Raw genomic sequence first — 16,928 nt, 5'->3', positions numbered from 1 at the left:
GTACATAAAATAAATATGTACATAAAATTAAAAATGGGAAGCAATCATAAAAAAACTAAAGATCAGTAACTCAATAGATCATTATTGTTGTCTTCCAAAATATAGTCAGCAGATTATTATTATTATTAATATTATTATTATTTCATTAAAATATGGCTCCTTTCTGCACTGGAAAGCCCCACAGCTAAACCCTCATCATCCTTACCTTCTCACAAACTAAAAACATAATTTTAATTTTTCTTCCCATCCCCCTTTTTATTATTGTTATTATTATTATTATCACTATGAATTCAATACTTTCATTCTTTGAACTTCACACGGGAAACAAATCTTGCCTGGTTAAACAGACTACCTACTGGCTAACTGTTGACATACTTAATCACAGTTCACACATTTGTTGTTTTTGTTCATAAAAGGAAAAACTGTAATAAATGTCTGATTTCAATTTAACATTAATATAAACTGGCAAACTGTGTCTGTGGTACTCAGCAAGCTGGGACTTCCTGGATCCATGTTTAAATTTATACCCGCCAAAGATAAACTCGAATGTATTTTCTCTCTTCCTAACTAAGCTTCATTACTACATAGAAAAATCATTTAACAGCTCTTTACTTCAAAATACCCAGTGTGTTTTCTTAGAGAGATAAACACTACATTACCTTTAGCCAGCCCTAAAATAATAATTGAAAAGTAGGTTAAATTTCATTGCAATAGTTTCAAAAAAAACAATGGTTGTATCTGTTGTTTTTCTTATACTTCCTTTCATTATAAATATATCATAATATTACTATTATGACAATAGAGAATTGCCTGCCTCTATATATCTCCTCTGTTTGGTTAGTAACAATCCATCCATTTTGTACTGCCATCTTCTACACTTATAAATCACAATTACTTTGTGTGTGTGTGTGTGTGTGTGTGTGTGTTTTTGTGTGTGTGTGTGTGTGTGTGTGTGTGTGTGTGTGTGTGTGTGTGTGTGTGTGTGTGCACGCGCGCGCATCTATTGTTGACAGAGGCCTTAATGGTGGCTGAAAGCTTTATTTGTGACAGCCTTTTTGTTGTGCCTATCTGCGACTCAGCATATCTGCTATATGGCGAATGGCAACTTTCCTTTTCATAATATTGTTACAGCCAATACTGGATGAGAACAAGGTTTCAATATGGTGTTGTCTAACTTACTATTCTGCACTTGGAAGAGAAAGGAATGGAATTCAGAATTATTAGAATGCATGGTTTGTTATACCATCTGGCCAATCGGGCGCAGGACTGCAGTAGCACTTGCATAGGCAAACTTTCATACCTGTGCAGAAGCATCACAATCTTTACTACTCAAGGGGAATAGATACCTGTTAACACTTTCATGGTGTGTGCAGAGTGCAAAATTTATTGCAGTGGTGTTTCAGCATGGTGATTAGGATTTCTCACGAGGGAACCTCCCCATCGCACCCGCCTCAGATTTAGTTATAAGATGGCACAGTGGACAGGCCTTGAAAAACTGAACACAGATCAATCGAGAAAACAGGAAGAAGTTGTGTGGATGTATGAAAAAAATAAGCAAAATATACAAACTGAGTAGTCCATGTGTAAGATAGGCAACATCAAGGATGGTTGGAGCACAGGAGAGCTGTGGTCCCGTGGTTAGCGTGAGCAGTTGCGGAACGGGATGTCCTTGGTTCAAGTCTTCCCTGTATTGAAAGTTTAATTTTTTATTTTCAGACTATTATTATCTGTCCATCCATCCGTCCGTCCGATGTGTCACTTTTTTGGGAGTGATTATCACATCCACAAGAAAACCTAAATCGGGCAAGGTAGAATAATCTTTTTACACATTCGCCAAATGTACAAGTTAGGTGGGTCGACAACATATTCCTGTCATGTGATGCACATGTCGTCACCAGTGTCATATAGAATATATCAGAGCACTTGCCCGCGAAAGGCAAAGGTTCCGAGTTAAAGTCTCGGTTCGGCATACAGTTTTAATCTGCCAGGAAGTTTCATATCAGCGCACACTCCACTGTAGAGTGAAAATTTCATTCTAGAAACATCCCCCAGGCTGTGGCTAAGCCATATCTCTGCAATATCCTTTCTTTCAGGAGTGCTAGTTCTGCAAGGTTCGCAGGAGAACTTCAGTGAAGTTTGGAAGGTAGGAGACGAGGTGCTGGCGGAATTAAAGCTGTGAGGTTGGGGCGTTAGTTGTGCTGGGGTAGCTCAGTCGGTAGAGCACTTGCCCCCAAAAGGCAAAGGTCCCGAGTTCGAGTCTTTGTCCAGCACACAGTTTTAATCAGCCAGGAAGTTTTTATAGCAGACGTGTTTTCCTGTGGAGGAATCGGTTGACCTGTGACCTTGCGATCAAATGTTTTCCGTTCCCACTGGAGAGGCACGTCCTTTCGTCTACTAATCGCACGGTTTTGTGGTGCAGTCACAAAACACAGACACTGAACTTATTACACTGAACAGAGACGTCAGTGAACGAACGGACAGATCAGAACTTTGTGAAAATAAAGAAAGTAAATTTTTCACTCGAGGAAAGACTTCAACCAAGGACCTCTTGTTCAGTAGCTGCTCACATTAACCCCAGGACCACGGCGCTCCTGAGCTCACAGTCTCCTTTATGTTACCTATCGTGTGCATGGACTACTCAGTTTGTATATTTTGCTTATTTTTTTCATAGTTCCACACAACTTCTTCCTGTTTTCTCGATTGATCTGTGTTTAGTTTTTCAAGATCTATCCACTGTGCCAACTTATAACTAAATCTGAGGGGGGTTGCAATGGGGAGGTTCCCTTGTCAGTGCTGAATTGTCAGTGCTGCACACCATCTGACATTTCTATCACCTTCATTGTAATTATTTAATTGTTTGAAAGAATTAATGGCGTTTTGTTCAGTAGAAATATTTATAGCAAATTTAATTATGAAACAGTTTCTTGTTTTTTGAAATATGGAGGAATGCGCGATTCAGTGCTGTAGCTTTGTTCCCACAAATGTATCTTGATTGTAGGCCCATCTTTCGTTTTACCATACACAATACATGCTCTTGCTGAGATTTAAATGTCAGCTATTTCAAATGGTCTTGAGAGTGGCAAATGTGCTAATTATCTCTTTCACAGCATCCATGGACATTTTGCTTCAGACCTTAATCTCTTCTGCAGCAGCATACAAGTTAAGGTGAAAACTAGAACTGAATTTTCAGCATTCTTAAATCTATGATGTAGTTTTCATTTCACCCTAAATAAATAGCCCAAGGCACGTGACATAATATGCACAAATATCAAGCAATTACAGTCATAGTCCATTGTAAAAGTTCACGTGTATCTGCATGTCTAGTGCAATATTTCATATCAAACTCTGTCTTATTCATATGCATTTTTGAGTCAGGAACACAAGTTACTTCAAGCCAATCTAATTGAAGGAACTTACAATGAATGTTGCTACATGTGGAACCCATTGGAGCTTGCTGAAGGGATTGAGAACCATCTCAAGCATTAAACAGAAACAAAGAGGATGTGGCTAACAGAATTATTAAACACAAAACTGAAACCTGATTTTATAACGTAGAGGATAAGAGGAGTGGCAGTCAATCCATTAAATCAGTAGAGCTCTCAAATAGAAACTGTGTGAATTCAGATGTTAATTTTAAATATAGTGTTGAACTGTAAAGAAATATTAACATACACATCAACAGGTTTAAAATGTTCCAAAATAATAATAAATCAGCTTTAACTGGAACTGGGATCTGCAATAAATAAAATTAAATGTAAGTTACCTATATTTCAAAGACAGTGTGCGAACATGTGGAAAGAGTTAATGTTGACTATAAATTGATTGTCCAACAAAGCAGCTCAGCAACTTTTTGCTTATTCCTTGTATAGTACAAATAACGAAAACACTGTGGTGATTGGAATAAATAAATATTGTTCCATTTCCTGCTTATGTACAAGGTGTTCAACTTTGCTTCCATCGTTTTTCCCCAACATTTGTTGCTTTAATGAAACATATTGGTTACAGATGTATCATTCAAAGTATTTTCCATCGTTGGCTGCTACTTTCTCCCATCTTTCGGATAGTCAAAAAAATTGTTCATCTTTTGAAGCGGTCCACGAATCGATCCAATTTGTGGATTCTTCATAAGATCGAAAATGTTGGTCAGCCAAGCCATGGGCCACTGATCTAAACAGGTGATAGTCAAAGGGAGCAATGTCTGGAGAATACGGTGTGTGAGGTACGACTTCCCATTTTAATGTTTCCAAGTACATTTTGACCTCTTTTGCAATGTGGGGTCAAGCTTTGTTCTGCTGCAAAATCACTTTATCGTGTCTCTCGCTGTATTGTGGCCGTTTGTTAATGCTCTGCTCAAATACATTAATTGTGTTCGATAACAAGAACCTGTGATTATTTCACTTTGTTATAACACCTTATAGTACATGACGCTGAGCTGGTCCCACCAAATGCAGAGCATGATCTTGGAGCATTGAATATTCGGTTTGGCTGTCGACATGGAAGCATGGCTGGGATATCCTCATCATTTTTTGTGTTTAGGCTTATTGTAATGAACCCATTTTTCATCTCCAGTCACAGTGCAATGCAAAATCCCTTTCATTTTTGCCTCTAAACCAACTGTTCACAAACGCCGTTCAAAGTCTCTTGGTTTCAACTCGCACGAGACCCAAGTTCCTTCTTTCTGAATCATGCCCATAGCCTTGAGACATATTGAAATGGCTTGCTGTGTCAGTTCCACTAATCGTGCCAATTCTGCATCTTCGAAAACATTCTCTCTTCCACCACTGTGCCGGTCTAAGATGTTAAAATCACCATTCTTGAAGCGTTGAAACCATTCAAGACATGTTCTTTCGCTAATGGTGTTCTTACCGTACATACTGAGAGCATTCGATGAGACTCAGCCGCTGTTTTCTTCATATTGAAACAAAACAGTAACACCTCCCGCAAATGACAAAAATTAGGCTCGTATACTGACATTTTCAATCAAGAACAACTTTATGATGCAGACACAAATAGACTAATGTTTGAATGAGGTTATGCTGACCGAGGTCCAAGCTAACTTCCTGATGTGTGCAATTTGTTTCTTTTGACTGCTACTTACTGTTGTCGCTACCTATCGGCAAAATTCCAGAGAAATCTAAACCTTTAGAAAGAAACCAAATAAAATGGGATGTTTTATCCTCATCAGTCTCAAGATGAACACATGTACACACTGTGCCTTTGCAGTGTAGTTCATAGAAAGACATTCTTTCTGAATTGAGATCTGATGTGCACAGCTGTGTTCTTCCTGCAGTTTTAATGTCTATCACTAAGTTTCATAGAGAGTTCACTGTATCAGATTTCATTACACCCTGAAAAGTTCATGCCTCAAAGATGTTGTCTTTTTTAAACAAATGACAGGATTGACAGATTCAGTGTTAGTTACTTAGTAGAATTATTTTTATTGTTTCTCAACCAATAAGAGAGACCAACGGAGTGATGTGTGTGTGCATTTAAGGCTATAGTTGAGTAGTTTCAGTAGCAATGATTGCTGAATTTGAAGAACATATATGTGTATCTCAGTTCTTACACATAAAGTATCTATCAGGAGTGATTATGATCACTTTCTAAATTACAATTTACACTTTGTGATGCTGCACTAAAGTACAAGGCCCTTCAAATTACTTTATATGAGATGTACTGCTTCCATGATATAATGCACAGAGCTCATGGATTTGACTCACAGTTGCAATTATTATTGACATAGCAGTACACTCCTTTATTTGTTACATCAAACTTTGCCTATTTTTGTTGGGGTTTTCGCATCTCAGCTCTAACAGCATATAACAAAATTGTGTGGGGCAAATGATTTTAAATTCCCTACAAGATGATGATGATTATGATGATGATGATTATGATGATGATGATGATGATGATGATTCATCACAAATGCATTGGTGTGACTGATGAGGAGACATGAAGTAAAGATTAATCAATTTTTTGATAAATCATCTGAATGATATTGATGCTGATAGTATATCAGTTGTAAAATATTGACATTGTCAATACATCAGGTTTCTATACATCAGAAAGTCTTTCTTATTTAAAATGGGTTGTAATATTCGAAAAAGGAATTTAATAGTGTTTAAATTTGCCCTATAATAGAGGTCTGTCATTGTTGATTTAACAAATTAATTAAAAAAGTTTCTTTACTTTTTGTAAAATATGATTTGGCTTTCTTTGCTTTTAAATGAAACAAAATCAATAGAGCTGGTTACTTATATTAATTATACAATGGTTCTAAATTGTATTTTGAAATCACCAGCATTGATATTTTATAAAGCTCTGTTTAGTATCTTAATTCAGTGTTGGCTGGAAGAGACGATATTCAAGAATAGTGTCAGTTTACATGCAATATGCACACGTCTTGAATAATTTTAAGATGTGCCAAAAGCTGTAGAACACTGAATTTTAAAACTGAGAAGTGTCTTCTTCTTCCTTCCTTCCTTCCTTCTTTCTTTCTTTCATTCTTTCTCTCTCCCTCTCCCCCTCCCCCCCCCCCCCCCCCCTCCTACAGAAGGTCTTGTTTCTCTCTTTTAAATGTAATGGTTACACTTTTTTATGCATATATTCTCATTTAAATGAATGAAATATTCTCATTTCCTATATTTTTGAGCAGTCCAATCAAAAATTAACCTTTGATAAGAAATTACTACACATACCATTTCTTGTTTTGCTGCTGTTGCTATGTCTGAAATTAACCCCTCAGCTGGGACATAATAAGTAACACCGCTTGTCCCCTGCCGAATGTCTCCGTGCATCAGTATTACAGTCCACGCGTCGTTACACTTAGTTACTTGCGCCACACTCGGTGAAGTATCAACTTCATCAGTGGCCATCCACCAATTATTCACACATGCAACACTAGATGGACTTAACTGATCAGTGGGACTCAGCAGATTAAGACACACAACCAAAGTTAGACAAGTAGAGGAATTACTAACTTGGCGATAGGTATAAATGGGGTCGACTGACTGGGCAGCTATGTTATAGAGTTAAGGACATGAAAAAGTATAATCCATACAGTCCAGTCACATTAATGTGACCACTGTCTACGTTTGACATCAAAAGTGCAACAGCCACTCGGAGATGGCAGGTGGCAGCAGGTTCTCTCTATTGTGCTACTAAATAAATAGCCACTCTTCTCAGAAACAGGGGTACATTGTGCCTAACATTTGCATTATTACTTTCCACAACACAACTAACAATTGCTACGGTAATACCACTCGCTTGAGTACATTCAAATGTCTGTGCGTGAGAGAAAAACCAGAAAACCAACTACTGCTCTTCAGTTGTTCATTATGCCCTTGTTGGTGCATCATTTACTCTATGGCTCTCAGTTTCGGGCACTTGCTGCACCGTGGCACAAATGACTCTTGGACGACCAGTGGTTGTAGTACCATTTCTACTGGTCCCCGTCTCGCTGGCTCCACCACTGCTCCACAATCACTGCATACAAGAAAGAAACGCACACACTTTCCCTTTCCCAATGCATATCCTTATTCAATTTACTCACGAGCATCTCTTGTCGACGGCTTTCTAGTGATGCATTAGGATGTTTATAAATATCCCAAAACACTACATATCCCTCCACTCAGACAAGAGATCTTGTGCTTAAGTCTCTAGTTACATAAACATTTTTATTAACAATTCTATTATTATAATTATCCTACTCTTACATCTTTAAGCTGCCTTTACATTCTCTCTCCAACATAACTTTTTATAATCATTAATGGTCACTCGTGACTATGTTCACACTACTTTGTTCCAGTTTGGCAGGATTCATTCATTTTCTTCATACTTGTAATGTTATTTCTCATATCTTATTACTTTCTTTAATTGTATGGCTATCTTTTCTAGATCAGCCAAAGTATTTGAGGAACATGCATAGTAATACAAACATATTACTTGTCATTAATGTTATTCTTAAGTTCTTTTTATTTGTGATCCTCTAAACTTCATAACCAATTACCCGTTTTCGATTTAAGACAATTTTACTATCTATCAATTGGATACTTGTGAGACATTTAATTTGATATACTTAGACATAATAATATTATTCCTCTTTAAATAGGCAATCCAATGTGGTAGTGCCCCATATTAATTCCTATTCTACCATAATACAGGTCATTCCCTTTCTTGATGCCCCTGCCTGCACAGTATAGGTCAACCTTTCTTAAGTCTGTGTATGTGCCTTTCATTAATCATTCCTAATTAGAGAGTGCAATCTGCATTTCAGATATATTTATATCTTCCATTACATTTCCTTTTACTTTCTCCCATATTACTTTCTCTTTTGACTTCCATGTCTGTACTCTGTTTCAGGTGTTAAGCCTTTTGCTTACAACCTTCTTCATATTTCAACTCATAGATTACTAATTCAAAACATTAATGTTTCTACTGCCCTCTTCTACTAATCCATTTTCTGTACCTGTATCCTATCTTTCTATTTGTCATCCTATTATTACAGTTATGTCAAATACTATTTAGTACTTAATTTGTTTGTCCTCTTGTCCTCTCCTAATTTATGACATGATAATTTTTAAGTTCAGTTAGTGCATAGTTTGATTACATTTCTTTAGTTTGTCAGTATTATATAATCCTTTTTCCTGATCAGTTTTTGGGTCAATTAAATAGTATGTTCTAGGGTGTGGGCTGTTCATGATCTTGAATGGTCTTGCATATTTCAGAAAAAAATTCTGTTTTTCTTTTTTAAGGTTTGAACTATGATGTACTTCTTTTACCAACAAAAGATCATTTATTTCAAATGTTGGGTTTATTGCTGATGTGTTATAATTTCACAATCTTTTATCATTGGATCTACACAATTGATTTTCTACGATTTTGTCTAAGTCAGCACTTTCTTCCTGCAGTACCTTTAGCCATTTGAAGAATTTTAGTAGTGGTTTCCTTATAAATTCTTTTCATAGTATTTCTAAAGGAGACAGTTCCGTAGACAAATGGGTTAGTTCATTCAAAACCATTTCAAATGTTGGCACTAGTTTTGCCCAAGTTGTATGTCTCGGTGAACAGTGAGTTCTGCATAAACATGCTATCTCTTTCATAACCCTTTCACATGGATTCGATTTTGGATTATGTTTTGATATTGTGACCTGACTTACATTCTCCCAAGTTAGAAACTCTTTAAATGATTGACTCTCAAACTGTGAACCGTTATCTGTTAATAATCTCTTTCATTTTCCTACCTCTAAAAAATATTTGCACATACAGTCTCTGTATTAATATGTTTGTTTGGATTTAATGTAACATATTTAAACCAACACATTAATAGATCATAAATATATTTGACGCTCGCTTGGCTTGTTGGTAGTGGTCCATAAAAATCCGAAGCTGTTAAATCGTGTAAAGCTCTGTTAAATCGTGTAAAGCTCTGTTAAATCGTGTAAAGCTCTGTTAAATCGTGTAAAGCTCTGTTAAATTGTGTAAAGCTCTGTTAAATCGTGTAAAGCAGTAGATATTATAGGATGCATTGTGTAATGTGTTCCGTTACAATTTTCCTTCGCCTTTTGACAGACTTGACAGGTTTATAGTAATATTACAACTTTCTTACCTAGGTGTATAAAATGGTAAAACTTTATCATCTGTTTTATACACTTCCTTATTCCAAAATGCCCTTAACCTTTATGTATAAAACTAACTAAATCATTTTGTGCACACTCAGGTACACATAATTTCCAGTATGATATATTTGTATTAGCTCTCCAAAACAATACTTGGTTGAACACTGTCCAAAATTTGTCTTCTGTGGGTGGTAACTCATTTTTCTCATACTTTAACATTTTAAGATTTACCTCTTTTTCGTCTTTCATTCATTGCCTGATTTTATTAGCAAATACACATACTTCATCTTTCATATATCTTATTTTCATAAAATTTATATTAAAACTCGTTCCTGGTCCAGTAGTTCTCTGAGAATTACTCATTCCTAACGGCAATCGTGACGATGCATCTGGCATGCAATTTAATGTTCCCTTGATGTATACTATTTGTATCTGAAACTGTTGTAAAAACAATATCCACCTCGTGAGCCTCATATGTAATAAACGACTTTTCATTAAGAATATCAATGCTTGGTGATCTGTATAAGTAATGGTTTTACGTTCTCCCTCTTGCAGGTCCCATTTCCCTTGAAGTACTTCTACCACTATGCCATATTCTGATTCATCTACTGCGATGCCAAATGGTTTGTGAAGACTTTGGTTTAAAATAGGAGCATTTACTAGGGTATCCTTACTTCCTGGAATGCATTTTCTGAATTTTCATCTCATACCCTTTTGCTTTAATAGCGATAGTAGATGTGGGTTGTTCATGACTTGTCCTTGTATATATTGACCATAAAATCCCGCTAATCATAAAAAGGAATGTAACTGATTCACATTATCTGGATATGGGCAGTCTGTAATCGCATTAATGCGTTTTGGATCTGGTTTAATTCCTCTTATTCCTATGAGATGTTCCAAGAATTTTAGTTCCTCTTGCCCAAAATGGGTTTTAGTGAGCTTAGTAGTTATTTCCTTGGTATAAAATTTGTCTTGTGTTCTTGCAAGTAAATTACAATGTTCCCCCTGGTTTCTGAAACAATAAGTACATCATCTACGTAAATCAATAGCTCTAGTAACAACTTTCTCCTTAATGCTTGATCTAATGCTCCTATACCGATACTGATATGTTTAACCCAAATTGTAAAACTTTAATCTGGTATGACTTTCCATCATATAGGAATGCGGTATAAGGTATAGATTCTTTAGCTGATTTTACCTACCAGTACCCATCTGTGAGGTCTGGGGAACTAAAATAATTTGCTTTTACAAAATGAGCAAGTAGTTCATCAGTGCTTATTGGATGCTCTCTCTCCAGTTCAGTGCGATGATTCAAGGTTCTAGTACTAGGCGCACATCTCCTGTTGTCTTTCTGACAACTAAAAGTGGATTGTTGTGTATTTCTTTCTATAACATTGTTTTCTACCATTTTATCTATTCCGTCCTGTAAGGCCAGTTTATGTCGGCAGGTACAGTGTAAGGTCTACAGAAAAAAGGTTCCTTGTTTTTAATTTTAAGACTACACACGTAGTCTTCTATATACCATGGTTTGTCTGAAAATACATGTGAATATCTGTATAATATTCCACATAGCTCTTTCTTTTGAGTAAGGGTTAAGTAGCGATTCATAAGCCATTGCGTACAAATCAGTTTTATTTGCAGTTTGTTGTAGATTACTTACATCCTTCTCCATTGAACTCATATTCACTATTAACCATAAAGTATTACTCCAATTTAGTCCTTGACAGCAATCTGTCCTAAACAAGATCTCTTTATTATAGTTATCTAGATTGCACTTAAAAGAACCACTCTGAAAGTCTATTACTACTGCATATTTATATTTCACTAACCAATCTACCCCCAGTAATACTTGCGTATTTATTTTAGGGACTATTAACATGGTTTGTTCAAACACCAGTTGATCTATTTCAAAAGTAATCCTTGTTTCCCATTTCACTACATTGCTCTTAATACCTGTAATACCTACAATATGTACTCCCGTAGCAGGTAACTTAGGAAATTCCTTTATGCTTCCACTTAATAGTAATTCCTCCGAAATTTTTGATACTTCGCTACCTGAACCAATGTAAATTTCCACTCCTTTATTAGCTTTTCTTCCGATTACAATTGGTTTTGTGCTACACATTTTCTAAATTTTCCTCTTCTGCTAATAACCAATTGTTAATAGGTGATATTTTACTATAAGCAATGATTTTACTTATATATGGACTGAGTATTGTTCTGTGACATCCTGGAGTCTGGCCCTTGGCCGAGAATTGTTCTCATTTTTCGCCACTATGACTGGATACCGGTTGCAACTTACTTCAATAATAAGCTGATTTGCTTCTCCGTCATTATTTTGTTGCATATTTATTTGCTTGTTTGAGGTGTAAACACCTGAGAGTTTATATTATCAGTCTGATTTCTTCCCCTCTATGGTTATTGTGATTTAGACCATTATCCCTTCTTTCAATATTCAATGTGTCTAAACCATCATTAAACGTTAATTACTCATTCACAGTTTTCCAACCTCTGTACAATATTCCTTGTCAAGCATGGTAGACGTCTAATGAGTGCTTTTACGAAGTTCATTTCCTCTATTGGTTCATCTAAGTACTTTGATTTTGTCAAATGCCGTTCTATGTACTTTTTATATGTGCCCCCATGAATTATTGTATGGAATAAGGTCTAATAACTTTAAAATTAATTTTTCCTGAGTACTTGATGACCAGTGCTTCCTATTAAAGCTTTCCCCAAAATCCTTCCAGGACACACATTCTTCTGCATGAGCATTTCCCCATTCCTCAGTATCTCCCATTAAATATACTAGTGTGAAATCTAGGCTCTCCTCAACTAGCGTGAAATGAATGCTAGATAATTGCAGTAGTCGGACAACCTACATGTCGGGTAGCATTCATCTCACGCTAGGTGAGGAGAACCCTACGTCATAATGACATAACGCGTCAAAGCTTAATGTAAATACATGTGTACAAACGAAGTGGCAGAAGTTGTGTGATATACTCATCCCAGCTGAATGAATTGTTAAATGTAATCCCAACAATTTGTGATGTTATTGTGTATTTTTGAACATAATTAATGTCTGAACGAACGAGCCATAACGAAATAAAAAAAAAAAAGCTTGTCATTCTTTTTAAATCCCAGGAATCGTGTGGACAGAAAAGTGAAGTAATTAATTATTAAGCTGCAATCCAAAGAATGTGGGATGTTACTGTGGTTTTCATGAATGAATATCTGAATGAAGGAATCATAACCATAACGAAAGTTAAAAAGTGTCTAGTCATGTTTTCAATCCGATTAATATTGAATAAATCATGTGGATAAAACTGTGAAATAGGAAGAAATTAAAGTGTTTCGTGTTTTTATAAAATCCAATGAATTTTACGTAATTCATGTGGCCAGAAACGTTAAACTAAGAAATTGAAGTGGTTCTGAAGATAATTCGGAATGTTGCTAGAAACGTCAAACCATCTACTTCCATTTACTTTTGCCTTCGTGTTGTAAATCAACTAAGAAAGATAGTGAAATCTTTCAGACTATCTTCATGGATCTGCTCGAAAGTTCTCTCATTTCCGTTAGAGCCACAATACCAACACCGGGCAATAGGACAGTGAAAGCACATAAACAAATAACAATGCAGATTCAAGACGCACACAACTATCGATATCTACAGAATGCACACAACAGTCGACAGGACAACTCGTGAAACACATGACAACGCATGCCTACGTCACTATGACGTAGGGCTCTCCTCACCTAGAGTGAGATGAATGCAGGTTGTCTGACTACTGCAATTATCTAGCTTGGCACTGATTTAAAGAGTTGTTGGATGTCCTCCTGAGGGATTTCATACCAACTTCTGTCCAATTGGCGTGTTGGATTGTGAAAATCCTGAGATGGGTTGTAGGCCCTGCCCATAATGCTAGAAACATTCTCTGTTGGGGATAGATCTACCGAACTTGCTGGCTAAGGTAGGGTTTGGCAAGCATGAAGACAAGCAGTGGTAATTCTTGTTATGTGTGGACAGGCATTGTATTGCTTAAATGTAAGCCCTAGGATATCTTACCGCGAAGGGCAACAAAATGGGGTGTAGAATATAGTCGACCTACTGCTGTGCTATTAGGATGCCGCGGATAACAACCAAAAAGTCCTGCTATGAAAACAAATGGCATCCCGGAAAATCACTCCTGGCTGTCGGGCCGTATGGTGGGTGGCAATTAACTTGGTGTCCGATCGCTGTCTGGGGCGTCTCCAGACACGTCTTTGGTGGTCATCAGGACTCTGTTCGAAGCAAGTCTCATCGATCAAGGCAGTTCTATTCCAGTCAATGAGATTTCAGCTTGAAGACATGTCTGGAGACACCCCAGGCAGCACTAGACTACCAACCTGACTGTCGCAGTGTATTTTAGACGCACACTCATATTTACTATAGCAGATTTCGCGCTTTTGCATCTTGTTAGTCTTTATTTCCTTACTAGCTGACAAACCCAACATTTCCCAGGTATTCAGTTTCCCAATTTTCTATTAGTTACAGAAACAAACAAAAAACTGTTTGAGTGTAAAATCGGAAAAATTTCAGTTCCATGTATTCGTGAAAACATCTTTGAAATTATGTATCACTTATACACAGAAATGTGCATAATATACAAATGTATAAGTACAGCTGCTTTGCGTGTCTGCAACGCAATTTTGTAAGCGTTTCTATGGTAATGTGTCTTCATAGCTCTCTAGACGACTTGTTTTTGCCTACAGCTGTTTGCTGTTTGTAGGTGACATGATGCATGACATATCTCCTGATCTGTGTGTCATACAATGACATAACTTTTTAGGTACATTCAGTGGTATATATAGATAGTATTGTAAAATGTGTTGGGAATAAAGTTAGTAACAAAGAAGTAACAGATTTTAAGGGCCATGCACAATACAGCAGTTTTTCAAGCATCTCATTGTTTGTGACTTCGTATCTCCTGGAATATGATAGACAGGTCGTCCTTACCATGACAGCATTTGTTGCCTGACAGTAACGGATATTGTTGTTGTGGTCTAGTCCAGAGACTGGTTTGAAGCAACTCTCCATGCTACTCTATCCTGTACAAGCTTCTTCACCTTCAAGTAATTAGTGCAACCACATCCTTCTGAGTCTGCTTAGTGTATTCATCTCTTGGTTTCCCTCTAGGATTTTTACCCTCCAATATTAAATTGGTGATCCCTTGATGCCTCAGAACATGTCCTACCAAGCGATCCCTCCTTCTAGTCAAGTTGTGCCATACATTTCTCTTCTCCCCAATTCTATTCAATACCTCCTCATTTGTTATGTGATCTACCCATTTAATCGTCAGCATTCTTCTGTAGCACAACATTTCGCAAGCTTCTATTCTCTTCTTGCCTAAACTATTTATCGTCCACGTTTCACTTCCATACATGGCTACAGGCCATACAAATACTTTCAGAAACGACTTCCTGTCACTTAAATCTATACTCAATGTTAACAAATTCCTCTTCTTCAGAAACGCTTTCCTTGCCATTGCCAGTCTACATTTTATATTGTCTCTACTTCAACCATCATTAGTTAATTGGCTTCTCAAATAACAGAGCTAATTTACTACTTTCAGTGTCTCATTTCATAATATAATTCCCTCAGCATTACCTGATTTAATTTGTCTACATTTCAGTATCCTCGATTTGCTTTTGTTGGTGTTCATCTTATATCCTCCTTTCAAGACACTGTCCTTTCCATTCTGATGCTCTTCCAGGTCCTTTGCTATCTCTGACAAAATTACAGTATCATTGGCAAACCTCAAAGTTTTTGTTTCTTCTCCATGGATTTTAATTCCTACTCCAAATTTTTCTTTTGATTTCTTTACTGCTTGCTCAATATGCAGATTGAATGACATCAGGGATAAACTACAACCCTGTCTCACTCCCTTCCTAACCACTGTTTCCCTTTCATACCCCTCGTCTCTTATGACTGCCATCTGGTTTCTGTACAAATTGTAAATAGCCCTTCACTCCTTGTCTATATATTTCCCCTGCCACCTTCAAAATTTGAAAGAGGAAACACACACACACACACACACACACACACACACACACACACACACCTGTTTTGTGTGTTACAATATCTGGAGGGAAAATGCCTACACTATGCATAGATAAGTCCATAAATTAATGATGCAGTTTTTAATAATTAGCCTTTTATCAACTGCGAAAAACTCAGCTCTATTGAAGCAGAAAAATATAGTTATTTTTTAATGTTTGGACGACACTTTTCCTGTTGTTCCACTTCTCAACAATTTACATGTAATTTTTATTGAAAGCATGTCCTATGAGGTGATATTTACTTTGTCCGCTAACAAACATGATCGTTACTGAGTGATACAGCAAGGGTAGTTCAATAAATGGTTCTGCAGTTGTTTTTCTCAAGCCCGGAAAACGGCCCTCAGGTGCATCAGATTTGACGTTTTTGCTACGTGTGTGTATGTGTGAAGTTTCGAACAATTCCGACAGATGGCAGAGCTGTAGCGAACCATCAAAAATAATGTCCACTCAAGATGGACGCTCATTACATGCAGTGTACTGTAATTGAATTCTTAGTTGCGTAAAAGAAAACCTTGCTGTACGTCCGTAAACGTTTGTGGACAGTGTATGTTAGCTATGCAGCTGATATGAATACTTAAGAGCGATGACTAAAGGGAGTTATAAAGTTTAGGAAGTGCACAAGTAGAGCTCGATGATGGACTGCATTCGGAATGTCCTGTTACAGCCATTGCCCCCGACATGATGAATTGTGGGGATGCCATTACTCGGGTAGTACAGTGCATTACACTCTACAGTTTTCAGTTAGCACTTCAAGCACATGTGCAACGAATAACACACTTGGATATTCAACTGTATACAATATGAGCTCCACGAAATCTCATAACAGTCCGCCACATTAAAAAAAAAAAAAAAAAACACATTTCATCTCAACTGTTGCAGTAGCTCGGGGCTAATGGAGACAGACCACTACAGAAGATGAAACATGGGTGATCACTTTGAGCTGGAAATAAAAACGACAAATCACTAGAGTAGCACCACCTACAATCGCCTGACTGCCTAAATAAAGCTGCTCTATCACTTCTGTGTAAGAAGTTCGATGGACTGTGTTAATGACCAACACGAATTACTAACTCCACACACTCTACTGTTTTACGAAAATATAGAGCAGAACTGCACAAATGTCTACGCTGCATTAATTTATGGCTACATTACACACACACATACACACACTTGCTAGAAATTATTTAGAATGTACTGAGCGGTCTGCGTTTAAAT

The sequence above is a fragment of the Schistocerca gregaria genome, chromosome 5 (genome assembly GCF_023897955.1).
Source record: "Schistocerca gregaria isolate iqSchGreg1 chromosome 5, iqSchGreg1.2, whole genome shotgun sequence".
NCBI classification, from domain to species: domain Eukaryota; kingdom Metazoa; phylum Arthropoda; class Insecta; order Orthoptera; family Acrididae; genus Schistocerca; species Schistocerca gregaria.
Note: the sequence above shows the minus strand (reverse complement) of the source record.